Raw genomic sequence first — 10,501 nt, forward strand, 5'->3', positions numbered from 1 at the left:
AATAGCATAACCCATTATTAAATTTTTGTTTTGCAATAGAAGGCAGCTATTCCCTGGTGCTAGATTTTTAGTCATACGCGCAGAAACGCCTCGCTGAAATCCGCCATCGACGTGTTCAATACTGTTTGAAATTGGCATGTCCCGCTTTGTCTTGATTCTTGGTTACCTTATCCGCTCCCAGCCAGCAGCTAGCAATCATTGGTCATTTCATCCTCCAGGCATCTCCATTGCTGCCCATTCCCCCCTAAACCAATCTCTAGAGGTATGTTGCTTGCTTGCTTGCTGCTCCACGCCCTCCTTCAGTTGGCTGTCTCATACGGCCGTTCCGCTCTCGGTTTGCTGTATTTCTCCAGCTCTCTTTGCGTCTTGATTTCTGTTAGTGCAAATTTGTTGTAGCCACTGCTACCAGCGCTACAGGTAATACACCAGAGAGCACCGGTCTCGCTGATCTGAACGTAGCTGCGTATTTTTGTATTTCTGCCAGTGAACTTTCAGATGTGTTTTGCGGTTTCTGAGCGTCGAATTTCTCTATGAATTAGTGCTAAGCCGTACCTCAGTTTATCCATTTTGGGGATAGTACCTTGGAACAATAGGCCGACTCGCATCATTGTGTGCAGTCACCGGGCTTTGTACTTGAGTAGTTTTAGATCCTGGAGTCATCCCAATTTGCATTGGTACAGGCTACAGCTACAACTACATCATCTAAAACCATGCTGGAAAAGAATCCACGACCACAGTACAGCAAAAGAAAAACATAAACATATAAACAAAAACAGCCACACAGGTCCCAAAACGACCAGAATTACGACACAAGCTATGAACTCCCTAATGCATGCACCAAGAAGCGATCTCAAAAAAAAAAAACTCACTCTCCTGGATTCCATTTTTCAAATGCAATAGGCTGGTTTTCTTCTATGCTTCATGGCATAATCTGCACGCGCGGCCTCCGGTCCTACAATAGACAGTGGTAGCAATGCAGTTTTGGCTTTCTTCTTTCTTAGCTTTTAGGCTTTTGTTGGTATTTTCTGTTCTTTCTGGCTTTGCCGGTTTACCCTCTGTAAATTTTTTCTCCATCTTTGTGTGTGTACTTCTAATGGGAAACGACACGCATTCGCCTCATGTTCGAAAGAAAAACAAATTGGCTCAAAAACCAGGGAACATAAGCAGTAGGTTATCTACTAAAAAGGAAAAGGGCAGCTCCAAAAGGCGGTTACTACTGCATTTTATAGCTCTTTCTGAAGTATAAAGAGAGACTTTCTTTGCAAGGGGGAATATAGGGACATCAATTGAAGCTCTGTATACTCCCTCCGTCCGTGAATAAGTGTACATATAGTTTTTGTCCCAAGTCAAAGTTTTAAAACTTTGGCCAACTTTATAGGAAAAAGTAGCAGCATTTATGGCACTAAATTAGTACCACTAGATTCGTTTTGAAATGTAGATTCATAATGTACCAATTTGACATCATATATGCTGCTACACTTTTTTATAAAGTTGGTCAAAATTTTAAAATTTTGACTTGGTACAAAAGGTAGATGTACACTTATTCGCGGACGGAGGGAGTATGTTTAAAAGATGTAATGATGGGGTTCTAGCACTGAAAAGTATGCAGCTTAGTTGGTCATGTGTTAAAACTATATTCCGGACCGATATATGGTTAAGTAGATATTTGCATCAGCTGGATGACCTATAACCATTATATGTACCAGCAGAAATGGAGAATAATCTACCAGTCAACATTCGTGAGTATCAAGAACTCGCCAAGAAAGCACTGTCAAAGATGCACTATGATTACATCAACGGAGGAGCGGAGGATGAACACACATTGAGGGACAATATCGCAGCATATGGAAGAATTTTGTACTTTCCTATAGACATGAATCTTGTAGGTAAAATCTTCATTGACCTGAAGAGTTTAGACTTGAAGATTTTCTTGGTGTGTATTCTGCAGGTTACGACCTCGGGTTCTTGTAGATGTCAGCAACATAGACATGTCGACAAGCTTGTTGGGATATAACATGCCCTCTCCCATAATTGTTGCACCAACGGGGTCACACAATAGCAAACCCAGAAGGTCCCAAAATTAAAATTTTATTTTTGAACGTTAAAATTTGGAATCTAATATCCCCATATCACAATGCTTATTTCAGGGGAGGTGGCTACAGCAAAAGCTGCAGCGTCATGCAATAGCCTAATGGTTGGTGACATCTGATAATTCAGGATCTTTCGGCCAACTTTTATTTCCGGCGTGGATTATACATTTTTTTTCTTTGTCAAATACAGGTGCTATCCTTCTCATCCAATTGCAGAATAGAGGAGGTTGCCGCCAGTTGTGATGCGATTCGTTTTTATCAGTTATATGTATGGCATCTAGACTTCAAGCTCCAGATATATAATTCCTTTCAAGATGATGTGATTTCTGATTTTATTTTCTACAAACATCATAGGTGTTTAAGAAGAGAGCTGTTTCAGCAACATTGGTACGGCGGGCCGAGAGTAATGGATTCAAGGCAATTGTTTTGACAGTTGATAATCCTATGCTCGGCCGTCGTGAACGTGATATTAGAAATAAGTAAAGTTATATTTTAAAATTTCTTTGCACAACATTATGTTATTTTTAGTCTACAGATACTAACCCACTAAAATAACCATATGGGAATTTCTACCTTAATCTGGTGGTTCTTTTAGTATCATCTTAGGTTATTAATAGCATGAGATACAATTATACATAAAAGATATTTATGTGGCATTTCAAGATCTTAAACAATCACCATGATGCGGGCTTCTTATGTTCAGTTTGCTGATGTGCTTGGTCATGCAGGATGGTTGCTCCTGCCAAGCCAAACCTCGAAGGTTTAATTTCATTAGAGAATCTTGATACTGTGAGTCAATGTCTGCTGGATAGAATTATCTAGAGTATATTTACTTGAAAATAATTTGTTCGTTCTGGAAAAAATAGTTTATGATACTCAGATACTGCATGAACTCATTTTCCTTTCTGAAAGACTCAAGCACAAACTCATATATTTCGCATTTGCAGACAGACGGCTCGCAGCTTGTGAAATACGTGCGGGATACGATGGATCCATCCTTATCGTGGAAGGTATTGAAAATTGGTACCCATATGCAAATTGCAAACTAAAGTTTTAGATACTACAATATGTGCTTCAGTACTTGATAAGTATATTCAACTGTAGTTTCAAGCACAATTAGGCACACTCAGTAGTAGGACATGCTGATATAACATGTAGTCTTACCCTGTATGCATATATAGGGAGACAGTAACCTTGAACTGCTCCAGTACTAGGCTGCTGCACTGATGTCTTAAAACAAGGAGCCAATCCTCCGGGAGTATATTGGAAATTGGCAGATGAATTCTGACATTCTGTCTCCTGTAACCCTCTGTGCAGGATGTGGAGTGGCTGAAATCCATAACCAGCCTACCGATTCTACTGAAGGGCATCCTCACGGCTGAGGATGGTAAGTCCGTGGCCACTGTAAAACATCCTCACTGTAATTGAGGATTGAGAGAATAAATTTGTGTTAATCTTGCAACTTGTTAATCATCATTTATTTCTGCGTGACACTGAACGCCGTGGGGAACAAACAGCTAGGAAAGCAGTGGAGGCTGGGGTGGCCGGTGTGATCGTGTCCAACCACGGCGGTCGGCAGCTTGACTATGCGCCTGCCACCATATCCGTGCTCGAAGAGGTATACTGAAGCGTGCTCATCGGTCTTCTCTTCTTCCATTTTGATCAGCAGGGACAATAGAGTAGATTTTATGTCATATATTCTTAAAAAGGGTGTGCATAGTCGATGCAAAGAGTCAGAGAGGCAATAAAGCTTTCCTATACATAAAAGGCATTCTTAAGGTGGCACATCTGCCAGTGCGGCGTCCCTCATGCTGACAAGGATTGCGCCTCACAAGAGGACGACGCAACCTAAAGTTACGCTTTCGATCTAGGATGGTGTCGTTATTTATATGTGCCATGTTGGGATGGAAGTGGGTGAGTTGTTGAGGCCCATGGTACAACCATCCAAATCCGGTAGTGAATGAATGAACATTGAATCGTCTCCCTCCTCTATTGTTCTTCCTCCTTTCCTGCTCTGTCATGATCCTCGGTTCTCTCCAAGACCCCATTGTATCGTGATCGCTTGGAGTCCAGAACATCACAAGTTGGTATCAGAGCAATTGTTGATGTGGCGCGCTTCATATCCTTGCGATCATACTAGTAAATTCTTAGGAATGTTGTTGGAGGCCTTAGGGCCTGATATGGCGTAAATCCTGAATCGGGTTGGCTGATTTAGAGCTGAAAATGCGACGGGGTCGTCCAAGGCTACCGTGCAGTGTGCTGAGTTTTCTCGACAATAGAAGCGTTCAATACCAGGGTGATGCGTGAACCGGAGAAACTAGATGGGAAACGAGAGAAATATGGCAAAATAGATTTGATTTTTGCTCATCTAGTTTGGGGAGCAAGTTGAATGGATCGATCTGATTTACATCGAAGCCAATTTATCCATTATGTCACTAGGAAGGTGCTAGGAGGCGACAATCGCCATGCCATGAAGGGCATGCAGTCTCCCTCTTGCCGCCATCTAAGGAGGGTGGCATCATGTGACCACCACTGCAGCCAAATTTCCTAACTCCACACTAGTGTCTGGTGTTCATGGATGCCCAAGATGGACTCCTCACGTTCGACGTCACCGATGTACGAACCTAGTTGGATGGGTAAACATCTTACTTCGCTTTGTATTTCCATGACGGGTTCGAGGTCACATCGTCGGACACATGATTGGCAATGTGGCTCACTAGTACCAATGTGGGATCAATTTTAGGAGGCGGTGCTACAGAAATTCGACCATGATGTACACCAAGACAAGATGTGCGCAATAATAGTGCTCATGTGGACCAGGTCCATGGAGGGATACAAAATGGAGCTCTAACATTTTGTGTAGTAGTTGCATTTGTATTAATGCGATAAGTGACACATTCTTGTGTCACGTTTTGTGTTAGAGTTGAAGGACGAACAAAAGGGCGTTTTCAAAATTTTGTTATGTGCAATGGCGAGCAACATAGACGCTTGTAACAGTGCAGGAGGACATCCTGAGCAAAGTGAAACCATCATGTGATCCATTGCACAAGCTTGTCTGTCAGAAGTTTGACGACGTTGAATCAACAACAACACATCATAACAATCTGTGGAAAGCCAGGCAACTAAAAGATTGCATGGGTGTGCATGGTGTAAGATCGCTTAAGTATGTCTAGAGGGGGAGTGAATAGACTATTAAGACAAAAGGGGGTTCTTTTTCCCAAATTTTAGTCTCCTTGGCAATTTTAGGATTTTCTAGGAATTTATCAAGGACCGTAGACGTGCAAGTTTACGAGAGTATGAGATGTAGAAAGTAAAGAGATGCAAGTGAAAGTAAGAGGTAGAGTTAGAGATATGCAAACATAGATTGGCTCAGTGAAGATTTTTCCTGTGATTCGGACAGTTGCGCTATCTTACATCCACGTTGATGGAGTCTTCAATCCATAGAGGACCTAAGATCACAAGGATCACGGTTGCGAGATCCCACTAAGGTACGTCCTACGAAGGGTCCGTGAAGGAGCAACCAACTTATCCACCATGTCGTACGTCCACGAAGGACTAGCCTCACTAAGGGTGGATCTTCACCAAGTAGGCGATCTCTAAGCCCTTACAAACTTCCTGTTGGTTTCTTCACAACTTAAAACTTCCAAGCACCTAGTTGATCTAGGAGTTGTGCACACCCTCCAAAACCTCCAAAAGTACTTGGTAGTGAATATCTTGCTCTTGTGCTTCAAAAATAATCTCATCCACACTCAAACTCTCTCAAGATTTGGATTTTGGATTACAGAAGTAGGAGTGGAAAGCAAGAGGGGGTTAGGTCTCAAAGGATTAGCTTGGATTGTTGGGGTAGAAATCCCTTTAGAATCATCACAAGGACGTTGAGTTCTCTCTTAGAACATATTACGATATTGGAGTTTGTTTCAAGTGAACAGGTGAGATAGGTGAGAGTTATATAGGAGGTACTAGAAAGCTTACTGTTACCAACTTTATTGCATAACTAGGATTCTAGGAAGTTCCGGAGTGATCAGCTCGGAGGCTCCACGTGAATAAAAGAGGTGGCTTTCAAATGACTCAAACGGTTCGACTAGTGATCATTCGGAGGCTCCCAAGGGAACACTTCATCAGTTGCACACTCTCTGTTGTTGCTTCGAAAATTCCAAAAAGGCAATAAAAGGTCTGCCAAGAGCTTCGGTTATCCGAATGGAATAATTGGCAGCTCCGAATTAGAAGGGGTTTTACAGCGGCATATATGTGGTGTATTGCTCGGCTGTTCCAACCGGAAGAGCTCGACAACTCCGAATTATGAAAGTTGGTTGGATATAGTGGAGGAATTTTGAAGGACTCTGAGGGATTTGGAGTTTCATCATTAAGCGCATGGACAAAGAAACTCATCACAAGATCCTCATCCCCTTTTGATATTATCGACATGCTTATGGACACAATGTGATCTAGCATCACTAAAATATAAAATAAAAATCCTTTGGCTTGATCAACACTTGTCTTCATGTAAATTTGTGGTGCTCACTTTCCATTCCTTTGTTGCACCCAAAGGAACTTTCCTGAAATAATCTTGTAGTAGGCATTAGTTCCTTGAGATATGATTATCTTAATTACCAAAATACACAAAGGGAATTAGATTGGTTTCACATGGCCTTTGTTCTAGTTGTGGGGAGAAAGTAGGTCCAAGGTGTGTTTCTGGAAAACTATAACCTGCTTAGCCATAAGTCATGGAGACAGGTGGGCTTCTTTCTGATGAAATGCTAGATGATATGGTTGCTCAAGAAGCATCAATGGATGAGCTTCAACTTCAGTTAATCCACAGTTAGGAGGTGATCATTCAAAGACCATCGGGCTTAAAGCTCTCATTAGTAGTCAGAGTACTCACTCTTCTTGACTGGGGTAGTTCACATGGTTTATTTGATTCAGCTTTGTTGCCCCGATTTGTAGTTGAACCACAGTCTCTATTGAGTTTTGACTAGACAATGGTGAAGTACTTTCTTGTAGACCGAAGTTCAGAACCTTAGCTAGTGAGTCCAAGATCACACACTCACTTTCTCGATGAAGGTGGTGGGCTTAGGAGGCTACTACATGACGTTAGGAATAGATTGTCTGGAGCAGTGGGTGGCTCGGACCTTCCACTAAAAAGGAAAAATGGGCGCAATTCCTCATACTGGTGTTTTGATCACTCTACATGGAGTGAACAACGAATCTCCTTCTAAAATTCATATGTCATTCCTGGAACAAGTATTTTGGTGGAGCATACAACAAAAGATTCACATATGTTGATTCAACCTCTTCTATAGCATTGTGTTGACATTTTTAGGAACCAACTACATTGCCTCCATTGAATGTTCCTGATGATGATATACATCTACTTCCTGGTGTCTTTCCTATCAGTTCAAGACCATAATGCATTCTCCTTTATAAAAAGAATGAAACAGAATGACATGTAGCTTAGATCATTATTGCAAGCATCATTACACCCAATCTTAGTCCATTTGCTTCACCCGTATGCTAGTTAACAAGATGGCTCCTGAAGGTTTTGTGTAAATTATAGGAACTTAAACAACATAACGGTTAAAAATAAGTTTTCTACTGTAATATTAGATGAATTGGTTGGCACTAGTTGGTTTTGTAAAGTGGACCTAAGAGCTCGGTATCATCAAATAAGAATGGCTCCCCTGGATGAATATATAATAACTTTTAAGACACACCTAGGCGGTTCTAGTTCAGGGTGATGCCCTTTTGGGCTTGCCAATGCTCCTTTTTAATATTAAAGTGCCCAATGAATTTCTATTTGATCATATTAGTTTGTCTTAATTTTTATGGATGACATATTATTAGTATACAACAAAGACATGGAGCCACACTTAGAACATCTGCAAACAAGGTTCATGATTTTGGGGAAACACCAATTGTTTGCTAATAGAAGTAAGTACACATTTGCTCATCCTAAACTTGAACACTTGAGCCACATTATCTCTGATCACGGTGTGGCAACTGACCCTGAGAAGACCATAGCAATGCTTCAATGGCCTGTTCCAAATAACATCACTAAATTGAGAGGATTGGGCCTCATCTCTATTATAGGGAATTATTTAGAAGTGACCTAAAGTTATGCCTTCGGCGTAGTGTGCGTTATTTATATGAGCCATGCTGGAGAAGGAGTGGACGAGCCGTTTTGGCCGGTGGTGCGGTGTTATAACAATATGTCAGTTTGAATCCCCCAAAAAAACATGTCAGTTCAAATGTGGTAAGCTTATGGCTAATGAAAGAATTCTAGGCCTCCTCTGCTGTCATGAGAACTGGGTTGTAGCCTAGTGGCAAGGACACAGTGGTGTTTACTTGCAGAACGGGATTCGATTCTTGTCGGAAGTGAATTTTTGTGATCTCATCTGGATGGGTTTCTTCTATAAAAATATGTCTTGGATGATAGTGCCCATGGATCGCTGTTTCCCCCCCTTTGCTGTCATACCCCTTCCTCCTCTGCCACTCTTCCCAGTACCCAAATCCCTCCAACGGTCCAACTCCCCGTTGTATATTGTGATCTCTCGGAGTCCAGGACATCACGGTGCCGTCGTGTGCACAGGTAGTGAAGGCGGTGGCGGGGATGCATTCTCCTTTATAAAAAGAATGAAACAGAATGACATGTAGCTTAGATCATTATTGCAAGCATCATTACACCCAATCTTAGTCCATTTGCTTCACCCGTATGCTAGTTAACAAGATGGCTCCTGAAGGTTTTGTGTAAATTATAGGAACTTAAACAACATAACGGTTAAAAATAAGTTTTCTACTGTAATATTAGATGAATTGGTTGGCACTAGTTGGTTTTGTAAAGTGGACCTAAGAGCTCGGTATCATCAAATAAGAATGGCTCCCCTGGATGAATATATAACAACTTTTAAGACACACCTAGGCGGTTCTAGTTCAGGGTGATGCCCTTTTGGGCTTGCCAATGCTCCTTTTTAATATTAAAGTGCCCAATGAATTTCTATTTGATCATATTAGTTTGTCTTAATTTTTATGGATGACATATTATTAGTATACAACAAAGACATGGAGCCACACTTAGAACATCTGCAAACAAGGTTCATGATTTTGGGGAAACACCAATTGTTTGCTAATAGAAGTAAGTACACATTTGCTCATCCTAAACTTGAACACTTGAGCCACATTATCTCTGATCACGGTGTGGCAACTGACCCTGAGAAGACCATAGCAATGCTTCAATGGCCTGTTCCAAATAACATCACTAAATTGAGAGGATTGGGCCTCATCTCTATTATAGGGAATTATTTAGAAGTGACCTAAAGTTATGCCTTCGGCGTAGTGTGCGTTATTTATATGAGCCATGCTGGAGCAGGAGTGGACGAGCCGTTTTGGCCGGTGGTGCGGTGTTATAACAATATGTCAGTTTGAATCCCCCAAAAAAACATGTCAGTTCAAATGTGGTAAGCTTATGGCTAATGAAAGAATTCTAGGCCTCCTCTGCTGTCATGAGAACTGGGTTGTAGCCTAGTGGCAAGGACACAGTGGTGTTTACTTGCAGAACGGGATTCGATTCTTGTCGGAAGTGAATTTTTGTGATCTCATCTGGATGGGTTTCTTCTATAAAAATATGTCTTGGATGATAGTGCCCATGGATCGCTGTTTCCCCCCCCTTTGCTGTCATACCCCTTCCTCCTCTGCCACTCTTCCCAGTACCCAAATCCCTCCAACGGTCCAACTCCCCGTTGTATATTGTGATCTCTCGGAGTCCAGGACATCACGGTGCCGTCGTGTGCACAGGTAGTGAAGGCGGTGGCGGGGGCGGTGCCGGTGCTGGTGGACGGTGGAATCCGGCGGGGGACCGACGTGCTCAAGGCGCTGGCGCTCGGTGCCCGGGGAGTCATGGTACGTACCTACGTACGCACGCATTGTGCGTACAGAACCGAGAAGGGTTTGAATTATTCAAGTGTGCCGTGCGTGTGGTTTCAGGTGGGGAGGCCGGTGATGTACGGGCTGGCGGCGCGGGGCGAGGCCGGGGCGAAGCACGTGATCGAGATGCTGAACAGGGAGCTGGAGCTGGCCATGGCGCTCTGCGGCTGCCGGAGCCTCGCCGAGATCACCCGGGACCGTGTACAGACCGAGGGCGACCGGATCAGGTCGCTGCTGTGAGCCATTCGTGCGTGCCGGTGGCAAAGCCGAATTGTTACCTACCAGACGTGCCCTTTGTATTCGTGCTTGAAAAATCAGGAGAGCTTGATGAATCCCGGCTATGCCATTTCTCATTGAGCAATGCTAGGCATACGTAAAGCTTTCTACCTAATTCGTGTTACGGGCTGATGTGGAGAAACTTAATTTTGTGGAGCCACCTCATATCAGAGGGGACGAAGTATAATACTCTTTGCTTTTTTAGATGATTTATTTGT

General features: G+C 42.6%; 1 pseudogene; it reads left to right on the forward strand.

Moving 5' to 3' along the window:
• The first annotated feature begins 211 nt into the window (after positions 1 to 211).
• On the forward strand, positions 212 to 10,501 carry LOC123112418 (peroxisomal (S)-2-hydroxy-acid oxidase GLO4-like; annotated as a pseudogene).

This window comes from Triticum aestivum, chromosome 5B (assembly GCF_018294505.1).
Source record: "Triticum aestivum cultivar Chinese Spring chromosome 5B, IWGSC CS RefSeq v2.1, whole genome shotgun sequence".
NCBI lineage: Eukaryota > Viridiplantae > Streptophyta > Magnoliopsida > Poales > Poaceae > Triticum > Triticum aestivum.